This window comes from Octodon degus, unplaced genomic scaffold, assembly GCF_000260255.1.
Source record: "Octodon degus isolate 3935 unplaced genomic scaffold, OctDeg1.0 scaffold00096, whole genome shotgun sequence".
Classification (NCBI taxonomy): domain Eukaryota; kingdom Metazoa; phylum Chordata; class Mammalia; order Rodentia; family Octodontidae; genus Octodon; species Octodon degus.
Window position 1 is genome coordinate 10,251,608 of NW_004524672.1, and position 17,739 is coordinate 10,269,346.

At 43.6% G+C, this 17,739-nt stretch overlaps 1 pseudogene; it reads right to left on the bottom strand.

Annotated features, from left to right (window-relative positions):
* Positions 1-17,739, bottom strand: part of LOC105743069 — a 71,482-nt pseudogene that overhangs the window by 37,306 nt on the left and 16,437 nt on the right.

Here is a 17,739-nt window from a genome sequence, read left to right on the forward strand (position 1 = left end):
TTTTTTTTTTTTTTTTTTTGAGACAGGGTGTCACTAGGTAATTCAGCCTGGCCTTAAACTCAAGGTGATCCTCTGGTGTGGAGGGCGACCTGGGCAACTCTCCTTGAAAGAGGATCAGTTGTCTCCATTTTGGCTGAGCCTAATCCTATTTCCATGTATTGATATGTACAGAGTTGGCTAAGACTTTTCCTTGTCACTTCAATGGACTGTAAGCAAAGCATAAGCAATCTAGCCAAGGTGCTGGTCTTTAAAGACAGCAGGAATATTTCCTCGGAACCTCCACCCACTGCACCTTTGTGTGAGTCCCTGGGATCCAGCTCAGACTAGAATCCACCTTGAGATACAGGCTGTCACTTCCTGGGGCTTAAAGATTACACGTCAGAGCTAAAGAAGGACCCATACCAAAACATTAGATGCTATCTTGATTGTGTTATGCAGATTATTTTTTCTACATCTTTCTCTGAAGATTTCAGAGGTGATTTCAGGCCTCCTCCCTAGCTCAGTTCACAGTTCTCACATAGTTCCCACCATTCTCACAGTCACTCATCAGTCAAGTCACTCCTTTCTTCATGAGTAAACAGAACCTGGGATCAGCCTTCCATAGAGGCCTTTGTTCCAAATAGCAACTATTGTGTATCCCCATAACTACAAATATGCCTTAGTGGGTTGTACTGGGTGTGCTAGATTAGAATTAACTTGATGAGATTCCAATAATTTACCCATGGGATTAGAAATGTAAATTTCCCAGATCTAAGATGAGGACCAGGAAGGCTCTCTATATTCTTACCTCAGCCCCCCAGCCCAGCTATGAAACTATATCCTATGGAGAAATAGGAATAACTGATTTTCATGGAGCCTACTCAAATTCCTGTCCTTCAAACTCATGACCCCAGCAAAATGTTTTAAGGTTTTTTTGTGTGTGTGTGTGTATTTTTTTTTTTTTTTTTTTTTTTTTTTGCTCAGGGTCTCACTACATAGCCCACATTAGTAGTGATCTTCCTGATTTCTGCCTCCCAAGTGCTGGGATAACAGGCGCACACCACCGCACCCGGACTCCATCGCTGGCTCAGCGCACCCGAAGGCGGGGCCGGCGGCAGGCAGAGCCAAGTATTGAACCCTGGCCCCTGCGCTTACCTAAGCAAGCGCTTAGTAAAATGTTTGTTTTAAGCCACCACATTTGGAGATAATTTGTACACATTTCAATTCCTGGGTGGATAGATCTCCACTGTAGAGAAACATGGGCACTCCGGTCTACCAGGCAGTTTCTGTGGGTTTGACCAATATGAGTCAGTCTACAATAGTGTGTTCCTGCTGAATGTGCTGACAAAATGTCTTTTCTGTGCTAGAAACATTGAGGACGAAAGGGCCAGACTTGACCAATCTGCCCACCTCCCTCACTATCTCTCCTTCCCTCTACTTTAGGTCAAATAATCCAGATCAGGAAGCTGGGAAGACAAATGTCACAAAAACCCCAGATGGAGCCAGCACTCATTACCACTCCTGGCACCAGCCCTGACCTGGCACTGAGGAACAGGGGAGAGAAAGACATTGATCCAGCCCTTGGAACTTCAAAGCCCAGCCTCTCTGCCACATAAACAGGTGGTGAATGACACATGAAGTGACAAACACGTGCATGGAACAAAAGGAAAAGCCCCCACCATAGGTACTCCACATAAGAATGACAGGATGGATACCACCTCCTCATTATCTGGACCCACATCTCTGGAAGACAGCAGTTTTATATGCACTTACATAGAAATTTGACATAAGTTCATATTTCACTTTTCTATCACTCTTTTTTTACATTGAACACAGTGCCCATGCATGCTGTCATAGTTTGGGGTTTTGCAAAAGGAACAATACAATACGGGACACATTTTATAAGCTTATTTTATAATGAATCACCCAAAGAATCATATACAAAGAGTACAGGAAACCTGCCCACACACTAAAGACCAAAGAACACAGCTAAGGAACTGGATTCCGTAATAATGTCCTACATGAGTCCAGCTGAAGACCTAAAACCCATAACAGTGCTTCCTACAAGTCCAACTGGTGGCCTAGAGCCCATGACAATGTCTCATGCAGGCATGTTTCATGGATCTGCCCAAAGGTTGATGGTGGAAGCTAGAAAGTCCATGCCAGCAGGACAAAGGATCTGTGCCAGCAGGCTGAGGGATCTGAACTGGAGCCAGGAAGCAACGCTCAAGACAAGAACTAGAGCTCCCCCTAAAAGTACCACAACCATCCTCAGCAGCAGCGAGGTCCCAAGTTCCTCCAGCGTGAGGAAAGCTGAGTTCTCATTCAGAAAGCCAGCTGACAAGCTTCTCCAGGAGACAGCAGTGCACCATCTTCCCCTCTCGAACCAGGAAGTGATGCTCAAGGTGAGGACCAAAGCTCCCCCAAAGTGAATCATAGCCATTCTCAGTGACGACGAGGTCCCCAGCTCCTCCTCTGACGAAAACAGCCAAGCTCACCAAGAAAGCCAGCATGACAAGGGCTATTCTTCAGAACAGCCACAAAAAGCAGCAGGTTCCTTATAACCTCTCAACAGCTTCTCTAGTTCTGCTTCTTATGCTATTGGCAACAATCTTCAGGTCGGCCCCCACACTCAGCACCACACTAGTTCAGTTCAACTGGGTGTAATAAGTTGACCACCAGTTGGTAATATACCACACTAAGCAATTGGTCTCCAGATCCTCCAGGATTCTTACATAATTTTTGTTAGGAAACAAAAAGATAACTGGCATTTCCCTTAAGTGTTATAATGTACCCTAAGTTAATTTCATTATTTTATATATGACAATGCAGGGAGGCTTTGTGGGTCCATGTGGTTTTTGTCATTTGTTGTTGCATATTTTGTGTTTATTTATTTCATGCTGGTGATCAAGTTCAGTCTTGTGTGTGCTAGACAAGGACTCTACCACTGAGCAACACTCCTAGCCCCATGAGTTTTGGCAACTGAAGGTGCAGAGAACATTGTAATTGGCTGAGCCTAAAACCATTTCCTTCCTTTCTGCATCTGGTATGGACACAACTCCAGCTTTAAGAGTGAATTAAAGATTGCTACAGATTGTCCAGAGGCTGCATGAGGCTAAACTCATTAAAGTGTGTCTATCTTGATCCTTGCTATTGTGATATTGTGACAGGTTCAAGCAGAGGTAACTAACCCAGGCCATGCTGGTCAGTCCACTTCAGCAAAAGACCGGAGCAAAGAGCATTACATTACCTTACCTTTGATAGCTTCATCAATTTGGCCATGGTTCAAATGTTTTGTTCCCCAAAGGCTCCTGTGCGGGAAGCTTGGTTCCCAACATAATGGCAGTAAGAGACCTTTAGGAGGCGGGACTTTGTGGGACGTGACTGGGTCATGATCACACTCGTGAAAGGCTTAATGCAAGTCTTGTGGAATGGATTAGTTTTGCTTTGAAATCAGGTGGTCATAAAAAAAGGAAGCTTGAGCTCTTGTGTTGTCTCTGACTGTGCAACCTCTCTCTTTGCACATCGCCCCATGCCTTCTGCTTCTCTGTCATGTTATAACACAGGCAAGAGGCCCTTGCCAGACAATGACACCATGCAGTCTGGACTGTCAGACCACCAGAGTCATAAGCCTCTTTTCTCTTTAAGTTACCTGGTCTCAGACAATTTCATTGCAGCAACACAAAGTGAATTAAGATAGAAAAGCATTACTTAGGAGTGGTGGTGTTGCTATTCCGAGACCTGAGAATGTGAAAGTAACTTTGCAACTGGGTAATGAGCAGAGGTTGGAAGAGCCTGGAGGAACAGGTGAGGAAAGGTCTGTGTTGTTGAAAATGAAACATTTTGGGCAATTCAGGTGAGGGCTTAGAAGATGAAGAAACCAGTAAGGAGCTTGACAGCTGATGGAAATGCAGACAGTAGATAGGCCATGCTGACAAAGTCTCAAACAGAAATGAGGAATATCTTATTGAAAATTGAAGAATAAGCTATGCTTATTATGAAACAGCAAGGAAAATAGCTCATTTGCAACCCTGCCCTAGGTCTCTGTGGAAGCCAAATTCAAGGGTGATGATTTGGGCAATCTGGTGAACTAAATTTCTAAGAAAAATACAGAAGTGGTTTGGGTGATTTTTACACTTCACACAGTAAGATTCAGGAGCAATGGTAATGCATTACAGGCAGAATCTGCTTTTAAAAAATTCATATAATGAAGTGCTAGAGAGCAAATCAGGTCCTTGCACATGTCATTAAGAAGCAGTGTAAAAGTTTGGGAAAGTCACAGCCTGGTCATGTAAAGAGGCAAGGAAAAGTGTTTAAGGGTGCATCGGAGCCACCACTTGCTAATCAGCTCAGCACAGATAAAAGGGAGGTGAGTGCTGTGTGTCCAGACAGTGCAAGAGGCCCAGAGCACATTCCAGAAGTCTTCTAGGTTATCCTTTCTCTCCTAGGTCCAGAGCCCTAAGAGGGCAGAATGGTTTCGAGTAATCCACCCTTCCCAGCCACACCCCAAGCAAGAACAGCTGAATTGGGCCACCTGGAGCCCTCTGTCCTCAGCCACCCAGCTGCTGCTCTAATGGAACCAGGGGTGGCGGCATGTGGTTCTGTTCCAGAGCTGTAGTCCGTGGCAGAATCCACATGGTGTCAACTCTGTAGGCACACAGAATCCAACATGTATGAGGCATAGCATCTTCCACCAAGTTTAAAAAGAACAAAAAAGCCTAGGTAGCCAGACAAGTTTAGCATGGGGACAGAATGACCAGCATCTCTAGTCAATGGCTAGTGTAGCCACAGCCAGGACCCAGAAAGGCAGAGGAACCAGTGGCATGCGACACCCTTCTGAGAAAGCTGTGAGCACCTGCATACCACCAGATGGAGCCCATCATACAGGTTGCATCAGCAAAGCCATGGGGGCAGGGCAGCCCCAGGCCCAACACCCCACCCCACCCTACTCCATCCCTATTCCCCAACCCCACACCTGCTTCCACAGATTTAATTTCTGCCCTGATGGGTTTCAATCTTGCTGGGGCTGGAGGGCCAGGGTGCTGTGATGTGACTCCTTTCATTGGGCCCATTCCTTCCTTTTTAAATAGGAATTTTTATCCTATCTACCATTGTGTCTTAGAAACAGATCATTTGGTTTTTCTTTTATAGGGTGTCTCAGTTTCTCTTTAAATCTCATTGCTGGGACAAATACCCGACACCCAAAATGAAGGAAGGAAAGGTTTTTTCAGCTCACAGATACTGGAGATCTCAGTCCATACTCAGCTGGCTGCCAAGCAGAGTGGCACAGGGCAGAAAGCATCAGTTCACACTGGCAGCAAAGAACAAGAGGAGCCTAGGGAGGAGTAGCAGCAACAATGACAACAGAGAGAGAGAGTCTATTTCTCTGTCTTTCCTATATTGTATTCAGGCTCTCTGCCCCAGGCTGGGGTAAGTACACATACCCATAATCCCAGAAGTACTAAAACCCATAATCTCAGCTTTGGGTCACACATAATCCCAGTGGATCATGAGTTAATCACAAACTCTAGAAGTCCCCACCCCATGACTGCATGAGGCTTTGGGGGGACAACTAGACACAAACCATAACACAGGGTTATAGCTAGGTGGTTCCTTGAGTCTTAGAAAAAACTTTGGTCTTTGGACTTTCAAGTTGGTGCTCAAACCATTTAAGAGTTTTGGGATTGTTGGCATGGAATTAACACACAGGGAGAATGGTGTGGTTTAGATAACTGCTTATCCCTTCAAAGCTTTATGTGATAGAAGTTTGGTCCCCAGCTTAACAGTATTGGAAGAAATGGGGCCCAAAGAAGGAGTTTAAGTCAAGGCTGCCCTAGTGAAGGGATTAACGCTGACCTCACAAAAAAAGATTAGAAAAAAAAAAAAAAAAGATTAGTTCTCTGTGAAGTGAGCTGTTTCACAGGAGCAAGGCTGGCCCTTGCCAGTCTCTCGAATCCTCTCCCACCATGTAACCTCTCTGGAACACAGTCCTGCTGGAAGATGCCATCTGTCACAACACCCATCACCACACAGCCAAAAGACCTACTCCAGAGGCTGCCAGAAAGGCCTTGAGGCTCGGGCATTTTTAGCTTCCCAAACTGTCAGCTACATAAAGTTCTTTCCATCTAAAGTACCCAGGCTTAGGCACAGTACTGTGTTATAGTAACCCAAAACTAATCAAGATAATCAAAGCAAATTAAGGTAATTAGAGCAAATTACACTGAAAGGATACTCAAATATTAAGAGTTTTCTGTTCCATGTGTCAAGAAAGCTGCTTTACCTTTTAGGCCAGTCTGAATGACAACTGAATGAATTCTTTCTGATGCTATGTGAGTCATTGAAACACATCCTTTTCCTCAGCGGCACTATTACCTAGGTTTTACAGATGTACAACATCTGCTCTTTATTAACTCACACCAGCCGCACATAGTAGGGCAATGTCGTGTGTTTCCCATGGGATAGCTCAGGTTCTTATGACCTATCATCTTGGAGGGATGTCTTAAATTGCAGCCCTGGCCTCTCCTTTATCTTCCCTTTCTAAAGCCATATATAATTTCTTCAATCCTTGCTGCTGGAGAACTAATCCTGAGCAAATCTCCAGAGAAACCCTCAACCCTGTCCCAGTGCATTCACAATCAGTGGGAGACTATAGGGCAGGTTTCTTGGTGTAGGGGAGCCAGATCCATAGGGAGTGATTTCTTTTCTTTTCTTTTTTCTTTCTTTCTTTCTTTCTTTTTTTTTTTTTTTTTCTGGCTCAGGGCAGGTTTTAGTAAGGCTTGAGGATCTGGGGATCGAACCACAGCAACCTGGACCTGACTGCTCTGTTTAAACAGTCACTAAATAACTGAACTAATGATTCTTAACTATCTGTTGGTACCTTGCATTTCACTCTTCCAACTCTTCCAACCTTGAGCCATTTGGACAGCAGAAGAGATGGCCACCAGGGCAAGCACAGAGGGTAGAACCCTGCCTGCTCTCAACTTTGCCCTGCAAACCTCCAGCGTGCCTTTCTCGCTCCTCCTCAGTGTCTGGCCAGGCTTTCTGCTGATTGTGGCTCTGCTCTGACTCTCCATCCAGCGCTGCAGCCACTCCAGAGCAGCTCCTTCTTTGCTTAGGGCTTATGATGTTGCTTTCACTTTCTGAGAAGCAGCATCTCCAGCACTTCTCACATCTCTGCAAGGAGAAATTTGCCTTGCAAACTGCTCAAAAGATGGGGTGGGGAGATAGCTCAGTGACTTAAGCACCTGCCTGACAAGCACAAGGTCCTGAGTTCCATCTCTGGTGTGAGAGGGAGGGAGGGAGGGAGGGAGGAAGGAAGGGAGGGAGGAAGAAAGCAAGCAAGCAAGCTCAAAAAACTCTGGGAGCATTTTGAAGTCATTTCCTTTGGAAGAAGTCACTGCAGAACTGAATAGTGACCCCCCCCGCCCCACAACTCCTTCTGCCATTGTCTTCCCCAAACCGCTCCCGAGTTAACCTCCTGATCCTTACTCATGGGTTTTATTTCCGGTTATTTCAATTAAAAGGGCTCTGCACTTGGCACATTCTCCTACAAACTTCCCATTTATGAGTATAGCCTCGATGCATCCCCAGCTACATTCCAAAATCTTTTATTTTTCATCCCAGCGTTCTCTGTCCTGGTGCCCGCCCTCACTCACCCCCAGGTCACCGATGGCCTCTCCCAGTTACCTGAAGCTCATGCATGCGCAGGGCATAACCTTGCGCGAACAGCTGAAATAAGAATCGCAGCCGCCCGATCCTGGGAAGCTCCTCATAGCTCCGTAGCGGTCGCCGGTCCCCGCGACCCGCTCCAGGGCCCGCGGCTGCCTCATCCGCGGGGAGGGCGGCAGGGATCGCGGCTTTGGCTCTGGTCCCGAGTGGGCAGAGGCCACGTCCAGCCAGCCGCGTGCCCAGCAGCGCCCACCGCAGTCTCGCGCAGCCCAGTGCAGCCATGGATCCTGCTGTCGGGGCTGCACCTCGGGATTCCGAGTTTGGGCACTTGGACCAGCCCTGGAGTTAAACAAAAGGGCGGAGAAGGGGGGGCGGTTTTGACTCAGGGAGCGGGCGGAGTAAAAGTCGGCCAGCCCTTTTCCTGCTCACTTTCTGCCGCAGGCCTCCAGAGCAAAACTTAGCTGACAGGCAGAAGCCACCCTCTGGGCCTGGAAAGGGGCCAAGACGGCGGAGAGACCCAGGCACTGTGGCGCAGCGGTCCCCTACGCGGACTCGGAGGAAAACTACAGTGGCGTAGTACCGGGGCGGAAGCACTGCTGTAGCTTTCCAAGACCCACAGGCCCTACCCAGGGAGCCCGGCTTTGCTGTGGCCTGGAGCGCTGTCCCCCGAGGAACCCTCACTTCCCCCAGTGGCCTGCCCCGCTGCTGAGCTGAGGTGCAGGCTGGCTCTTCCTAGTGGTTGCCTGGAGTGATCCCAGAGCGACGAAATAGCACTGCAGCAAGGGTCAGGAAGTGAATAAACCTAAATATTAAATGTCAGTAGAGTGCAGTCCTCCCCACTCCTAGCGGGTAAGGGAGAATCTTCCAAAATGCAAGCTAAGGCCAGGTTTAATGAGAAGTGACCAGATTTCTTCTTTCAAGGAGAGGTTGGTTTTGGTTCACAGTTTTAGAAATCTCAGTTCTTGTATAGTCTGCTGGTTCACATAATTAAGTGAATAGAGCTGCCAGTCGCTGCACACTCCTGCGAGCCCAGCAGTCTGGCAGGCTGAAGCCGGGAGGATGCAAGTTCAAGCCAAGCCTGGGCAGCTCAATGACTTAGAGACCCTGCCTCACAAAAAGGAGAGGAGCGCTGGAAATGTAGGTCAGTAGAAGGCCCTGTGTTCAATTCCCAAAAACACGCACACACACACACACACACAACAAAAACAATAATGAAAATAAATAGAATAGTATGGAAAACTCATCACAAGAAGAAAAAAATAATTTCATGAGCCCCTTGTCTTATGTTTAATGGTTCCTCATACTGGGTCACAGGTGATGTACGCTGCTGTGCTTTTCAGTGGCTGCACTAGGGCAATACAGGAAGCAATCTTTGTTTTTACCTACTTGGTAGGACAAAGGGCAAGGTGCATATACACGTATGTCAAAGTATAAATGGGTATGTTTTACCTACACGATGTGCTGTGTTACGTTTTTGTGTATTTAGAATTTGTTTCATTAAATGTTTTCTTGTGGAATTGGCCCAACTCTGCCCAGCATGGTAGTGCATGTCTGTAATCCCACCACTCAGGAAACTGAGGCAGGAGTATTGGCACAAGTTTGAAGCAGCCTGGGCCACATAAGTCAGTGTAAGGCTAGCTGCACTACATAGCATGACCCTAGCTCTGAACAAACTAAGAAAGGGTGATAGCAAATTCTCAACACAAAGCCAGAAATTATTACATCTTACAACCAAATAAAAGGGAAAGTAGACACTGTTGTTCAATAACGCAGCAACTATGATGTCACTCAAAACACAAAGCAAGCGATGGCCCATGGTTGTTTTCCTCAATCCTAAACATGTAAGGCATATTGATGTTTATTCTATATATATTAAATTTTTTATTTTGATATTTTACTTTCCTGTTAAATAGATATTAATATAATGAAACTCATAAAATTAATAATTCATCAAGAGAAATACTGCTAACAAACAAATATGACTGTTACACACCCACATAATGTGCCTTTTCTAAAATTTGCTATGATTTCCCTGGGACTACAATATCGCTTGTTGTTGTTCTTCTTCTTAGTAGAAGAATATATTCATTGGGGGAAAAAAAACTTGTGTCCAATACAGAGACAGTAGGGGGACCTGAGTGGGCTGCCCATCAATCTGCCATTTCTAAGCATTTTTATAGAGCAAAACCATAAAATGAGGCGAATCTAAGGTAGAAAACATGAAACCTCACACATGCTGTGGGAGAAAACTATGGTCAACCAATAAGACTACAAGTACAATTGCTTAGGTAAAATTAATTGATTAAATGCAGGACCAAATGGGGAAGCAAGTCATACAGCAAGTGGGCATCAATACAGAACAGGAATTTATCCTGTAAGGATTGGATTAGTGACTCTTCCTGGCTTTCTCAACATGATTATCAATCTTGGATGCTTATCTTCAGGAAGGTAATCGTTTGTTCTTTCTTTGGTCTATAAGTCTGACCCATAGCAGGAGCATCAGTCTCTCTTACAGTTTCAAGGTATCTTGAGCTGTTTCCATCAAGGGCATACCCCTGTCTGATTGCCCCTAATATTTCCATCTAACTCAGATACCTGTAGAATTCCCCCCTCTGAAGGAGTAACCTGAACTTCTGTGTGGGAACAATGGGCAGCAACTGCTCTGGCTTCTTCAGGCTGAATGGGATCCTAGTTGTTGAGTGACAGAGATACTCTAGAGAGTGTCTATCTAAAGGCCCTTGATAGACATGAGGCATTTTTATCTCGAGTAGGCAGATAGCTTTGAGTTGGAGGAGACAAAGCCAAAGAAAGAATTGAGTATGTATGGGCCAAATAATAACATTAATGGGATAATTATGAATATAGTCAACAAAGATTTTCACCAAGAGCAGCTAGTAATGGCTTCTCATAAAGATGATAAAGATAGGGTCAAGTGGATCTCAGAGTCTCACAGACCATTGATTTGTTTCTAACATCTTGAACATGGCCATTGCTTGACCAATTTGCTCTCTGTGAAAGCCAGAGAGAATGGTTTCTCTAGATGACTTTCCTTAGGTGCATTATACATCATCGATCACTTTTCTCTGTGACCCCATAATCTCCTTGATCAGAAAATTTGGGACACAACTGAGTTACAAAATGTTGCAGTACAGGGGCTGGAGAGATGGCTCAGTGGTCTAAAGCACCTACTTGGAACAAGCTTGGCAAAGCACAGGGACCGTGGTTCAATCCTCCAGCACCACATGCCAGCCAGCCGCGCCCCCTGGTGGGCTGAGCTAGCCACACACACACACACACACACACACACACACACACACACACTCTAAATAAATGTTAAAAAAATTAAAAAAAAAAAACAAGATGTTGCAGTACAGGTTCTCTTATGTCCTAAGTCCTTACTGACCTTGAATGGCTAGAGCCAAAATGTTGGCTATCCTTGTAGCCCTTCTTTTTCTCTAATTTTTGGCTGACACTGACAAAGGATCTACAAACTGTGGTACAGGGTTTCAAGGTAAATCCTGAGGGGATTTAACTGACCTTGTAAGATACAAAAGTTACATTTCTTGTTATATAGGTCTTGCTTTATCTTGGTCTTAACCATCCAGCAGAAAAGTATAAAAATGAGGTATAAGAAGTAAAGCCATATTAATATGCTGAGCTGTAAAAGGCTCAAGTGAACAACTTCTGACATTGCCAGTCTTACAGATAACCCACTAGTGTTACGGACTACTGGACTATATTGGATTATTTTGCTGAATTCATGCACCTACAATATTTAAATGGCAATGGAATACCCATCTCTGACAAAACTAAACAAAAAAGGGGGATATAAATGAAGGACCATTTTGTATCTGTATATACAAAATAGGATAGATATACAGCTACTTTCTCTTAAGTCAATGAGAAGAAAGATTTGTACTAATGGTGTTTGGACAGGATATCATGTCTGCATCTTGTACTATGAATAACTACTATGAACACAACAATATGCAATGTATTAATTATTGTAACGGTCCTACTAACCTGTTTTGAAACTGTCTCATTGCTACTTGTTTCTCATTTTTTTTAATAAAAAAAAAAACCATCTTGAGCAGCTATTGAGACATTAGTAGCAACAGAACCAAGAATGTACACACAGCATTTAGTTCTTCTAACAGCACAAGTACCTCCTATAGTGCTGCTAGAATGTCTGATGTCATCTGATGTTGGAAGATGGCCTGTTTTATTAAACTTATCTCTTCCTTTAGGACAGAGAGATCAGCTCTGGTGACACTTGAGATCGACTGAGCGTAGTTAGTTAAGGTCTTGATGTGCGCCATGTATCATTTTCTCTAGACAAATCTGGACTACCCTGATAAAAGAAATCTAAAAGTAATCTAGCACATTTGTTTTAAGTTTCACCTATATGATTGCCTGGGTTTTGGCATCTTCTAGGAAAGAACACATTTTCTCAGAAATTAGAATATGTAAAATCAAAGCATGAGCATTAGAGCTAATAGGTAAGTTTAGAAACTTTTTAAGAGATGTCAGTTTTAACCCAGTGGCTCTCAGACCCATTCATTGATGGAACCTGACATTTTGCTGTAAGTCCCTCTAGCTTTAGTTATAATTAGCTCTAAATTTTGAGAACTTATAAAAACCAGATTAATACCTTATTTTTCTTACTGTCAATGATTTTAAATAATGTAAGTACAGTTTGGCAGATTTTCCTAGTTACATCTTACAAGAAAACAATGAAATCAGCATGTATTTTATTTTTTGCTTGTATGTTTTTGAACCCCAAACTCACTAACTTTGCTTTTAAACTTAAGATTTAGAAATTCACAGACTAAAGCACCTGCTTAGGCAGAGCCCAGCAGCCAGGGTTCGATCCCCACGCCTGCTGTGCTGGCCCCATCCCCAGGGCACACTGAGAAGGCAATTAAGACTGGGCATGGTAGTGCATGCCTATAATCCCAGCTCTTGGGAGGCTAGAAACAGGAGAATCACTAGGAGTCTGATCTACACAGTGAGACCCTGTAGACTTTGTACTAAATACATTTTTAAAAAAAAAGATTTAGAAATTCATAGAATGTGTGCAGTAAGAGAGCATTTAGCCAGATTAAACAGTGTTCCATTCAGTGGTTTGGATGTGGCCCCTAGGTGTAAGCAAGGGGCACTGCCAAGGGCTTTCTCCTTTTAATACTGTGGCTCTGAGTTTTACATTCCAGCTGCAAGCCCTGGCTCCATCTATGGGCCTAAAGCTATTGGACACTGTGCAGCCACTTAGACTTTTCTTACCAGGATTTTGTCTGTTCTTGGGAACCTGTTTTAGCCAATGAAATACTCTAAGTTTTGTACATGAATAACATATATTACATTTGTAAAAACCAGTCTCAGTGTCATTTGTATTAGTTGGCAACCTGAATATGTTACCTTATTTAGACAGGATAAAATCTCTCCAGGATGAGAGCTGGGCTTTTAGGCATAACTAAAAGGAATGAGTGAAGAAAGCTATCTCGGTTACAGCCTAAGGTAGGTATCTCCTAAAGACTGTTACTATTGAGGCAAGATGACTGGAAAGAAGGTCAGGACTGGAGGACAGAGACCTGCGCCAATGTCCAGCAATAAACTGTTCTCCCCACCCCCTATGGTCATGATTACACAGGGCTCCTCCATGGGGATAATGGTAGAGATCACAGTCTGGCCGGAGGGAAGAGGCAGCCTCAGGGTCCTTCAGTCCTACTGGACCATCTGGGACACTGAGTCTGAGCTCTGGGGCCTCTGCCTTGGAGTGCAGTCTCCTTTCTAGTGGCTGCCTTGGTGGTCAGGGCATGACTTGGAGTCCTCTTAAATCAGGCCCTCTTAAGGTGGCCTGGCTTTTCATAATGGTAGCAAATGAACCTCATCATTGAGCTCTTCTTGGAGCCCAGAGAATCAAACTTATGGTCTGTTTTGAGGCCTCACCAAAGGCAGTCATTTTTGATCTCTTTGTTTTCTCTCCCTGATTTTCTGCCAGTCCTGATTATAGGACACTGAGCAAGCAGTTTTTACTAAAATATCAAGTGAGTTATCTGGAGCAAAACTTATCTTTAGTAACTCTTTTCTAATATCTGGAGCTGAATGAATAATGAACTTATCTGTAAGAATAATGTGTCCTTCAGGCCGGCAAGATAGCACAGCAGACTACAGCCCTGTTTAGGCAAGCTTAGGCAAACACAGGGACACTGATTCCCAGCACCACATGCCCCACCAGCCTGGCCCCCAGGGTGGGGGCTGAGCTGGCCAGAGTCCAGGTGCAATGGTGCATGTTTATAATACCAGCGCTGGGGAGGCCGAAAACAGGAGGATCCTTATGAGTCTGAGCTATGTAGTGAGACCCTGAAACAACCAAATACATTTTAAAAAGAAAACAAGAGAAACACTAATCTGTCCCTCTAGTCAATTAGGATCTAGGGAAATATATTTTATCAGTGCCTCTGTTAAATGTTCTAAGAAAATAGAAGACTTTTCATCTTTCTCCTGAAAAATAACTGAAAATTTAAAATAACTAGAAGGCTTGGTTTTAGTTCTTCAAGACCTTCAGAATACATACTTGAAAATATCTCTTCCAATCTCCTACCTGTCTATGAGCTCAGCAGGGGTACTACTGCTTGGGCTCCAGTAGGAACAGGTAGCTTGCCTGGCTGTCTATCTTATGGCTATTTAAAATTAACCATATGATATTTATCCCCACAGGTAATAGCACCTTGTAATGCTCTCTCATTAAAAGCCAATGTTTGATTTAAGATTAAGATTACATCTTTCTAGCTTAGTTTATTGGTCTGAGTAATTCCTCTAAAGATATCAATTTACTTGTCAGGGTCATCTAAAGATTTTCTAAGATCTGACTTTATCTGTTTTAGGTCACTGAAAGAAAAAGGCACACGAATCCTGAAAGTTCCAAATTGTCTATTTACTTCTTCAAAGGACATTGTCCTTGAGGATTTTGCCTAAACTCAGCTAAGGATGGGTGTAGCCCTGTGGAGGACTGAATTAGAGCTGGCCTCTAGACTAGAAAGGCAAGTGGGAAACCTTACTGTTGAACAATGGTGCACAAGGCTGTGGTTAGGGCTGTGCTGTCCTTAGGCTCCAAAGGTTGGGAAGGGGTCTTTGGGATAGTGAATGCCTTGGGCACTTGAGCTGCCTGGTTTTCTAGAAGCTCACATCTACATTTCAAAACTAGATAATAAGGACCATTTCTTAATACAAACATAATATGGGGCTGGGGCAGTAGCTCAGTGGCATAAGCACCTGCTTGGCAAGCACAAGGTCCTGAGTTCAATCCCCAATACCCACCCCCCCAAAAAAAATCTGAAGGTAAGACATTTTTGACCATTTTCCTTCTTATGGTATGTTTCTATTTGTCAAATAGTGTCATAATTGATACTTCCCTCTGCATTCCACTTTGGCTCTAGGGGTATTAAATGGCTCTTTTTCATTGTGTAAGAATCAAACATCTTCCAATGCTTAATGATGCACTATAAAGGAGATTTGGTGAGATTTCATCATCTGAAAAACAAACAAACAAAAAAAAAGATTTGGGGTGCTCCCCCCCTTATTTCTAATTGATTTCCATCTTCAAGGTGTCCCTTGAGTAGAATCCACTCCACAGCAGGAGGATGCCATCTGGAGAGAGGGGAGACAAGATCTGACCAGCCTACCCACCCTCGAACTAGCATGCAATTTTATCCCCCAAAAATCTCATGAACCCTGCACTTACTCTTATTGAGTATTTGTAAGTGTAGATTACAATTGGTCTGGTGAAAGGAATGCCTACAGAAGGAAGCATACTATTGCATTAAAAAGTGAGTTGGAAGCAGAGCACCTCCCCTGCTGTGCTGTGAAGGAGACCCCCTTTGGAGATAGACAAAGAGACGATTGACTGGAAGGACTTTGCCCTGGACCTCATGGCAAAGAAATCACCAGGACACTGTGTCATCCATTTAGTCACCAGGGCAACCTTTCCCAGCAGCAAGACCGGGCCATGGAAATCTCTGAAGCTCACAGATTAAATATATTTATCATCTAGCAAACACATTTTATATGTTGGTAAAAACACTACTTAAAGCTGACCAAAACCTCTTAAGGGTTTGTGAGGGTTTCTTCTTCATCCTTGGATTCATAAGATTACAATTCAATTCTTTTTTTGTATTTATATTTTTAAAAATATGTTTGTTTGTTTGTTTGTTTGTTATTGTTTTGAGGCAGGGTCTCACTATGCACTTCAGGCTTGCCCTGAGCTCACTTTGCAGCCCAAACTCACAATGATCCTCCTGCTTCAACTTCCTGAGTGCTAGGATTACAGGCATGAGCCCCCACACCCAGCTAAAAATATATTTTAAAAATTGCTGGGCACAGTGGCACATGTCCGTAATCCTTGCTACCCAGGAAGTAGAGGCAGGAGGATTACAAATTAGAGCCCAACCTCGGAAACTCAGTGACTCAGTGAAGGCTCTGTCCCAAAATAAAAAATACAAAGAAGCTCAAGATGTAGTTCAGGGTGAAAGCCTGGGTTTCAGTCCCTACTATGGCAAACAACAAAGGGCTAGGGATGTATCTCAGTGGCAAATGCCCTTGGGTTCAATCCCTAGTACCTGAAGAAAAAAGACTACTTACTTATATTTTCTTATTTTCTAATATGTGCACTGAATGCTGTACCTTTTCATGTGATTTTTTTGACACATCTAACTATATTTAATCTTTAATTCTCTTGTCATTTCATTTCTAGTTTCTAATTTTCATTTTGGTTGACTAAGGGTCATGTAGAAAAGTGATCTTATTTAAATAGAAATAGAGGCCATCAAGATAGCTCAGCAGACTAAAAGTGCCTGCTTAGGCAAGCTTAGGCAAACACAAGGACCGCAGTTTGATCCCCAGCACCACATGCTGTGTCACCCTCACCCCCCAGGGCAGGCTGAGCCAGCCACAGAGTCCAGGCGTAGGGTCACATGCCTGCAATCCCAGTGCTGGAGAGGCTGAAAACAGGAGGATCACTACGAGTCTGAGCTGCATAGTGCGACCCTGTAACAACCAAATACATTAAAAAATAATAATAAATATAGATTGTTTGTTAACTTACTGTTGGACCTCGAACTTTTAGAAAAAGAAGATCAGGAGAAGCTCAAAGCTCCTATGAGGAAGAAAATTATAAAGATCAGAGCAAAGGAGCTGGAGAAATAGCTCAGTATCATAAGCGCCTGCCTGGCAACCACAAGTTCCCAAGTTTGATCCCCAGTATTGAAAAAAAAAAAATCAGAGCAGAAATGCACTGGAGACTAAGAAAACAATATAAAGAAATCAATGAATTGAAGAGTTGGTTCTTTGAAAAATTAAATAAAATCCATAGCTGAATTAAGAAGATATAAAAAAAGAAGATATAAAAATCCTAAACAAACCAATATCAATCAATGCAATCAAAGATGTAACTAAAACCCTACAACCCAAATACTCATCAACTGGTGAGTGGATAAAGATGTGGGGGTTTTATGCAAAGGAATACTACTCAACCATAAAGAAGGATAAACTGGAAACATTTCTAGGAAAATGGATGCACCTTGAGTCCAGACTCTTGAGTAAATAAATCAGTCACACTTGTATAAATACCACAATATTTCTCTGGTGTGAAAAACTAAAAGTGTAAATCAGGACCAAAATGTATAATAGATACTGTGAAATAAGAAGAAAATGTTTAAATGAGGAAGGGAACAATGGGGGGAGGGGAGTCAAAAATGAGAAAAGAAAGAACATGGAAACAACACTTTTGTAGATAGGAAGGGGTGGAGGGATGAAGGGAGGGCAGAATATGGGGGAAAACCCATCACGTCATGTACAGGTAGAGATTCTCTACGATGGATGTGATCATTGTGTATATCTAACTTGTATGAATAAAGTCTGATAAAAGAAATAGGTCATAGGTGTTGTAGCTCAAAAATCAGATGACAATGAGGCAAGTCCAAAAGTTAAGGAAGCGCTTTATTTTAGCTGGTACCCAGCGGCAGACACCCCGGCAAGATGCTGAGGTGCGCGCCCAGGAGGGGAAAGACAAGGGTTTTTAAGGCTGAAAACTGCAAA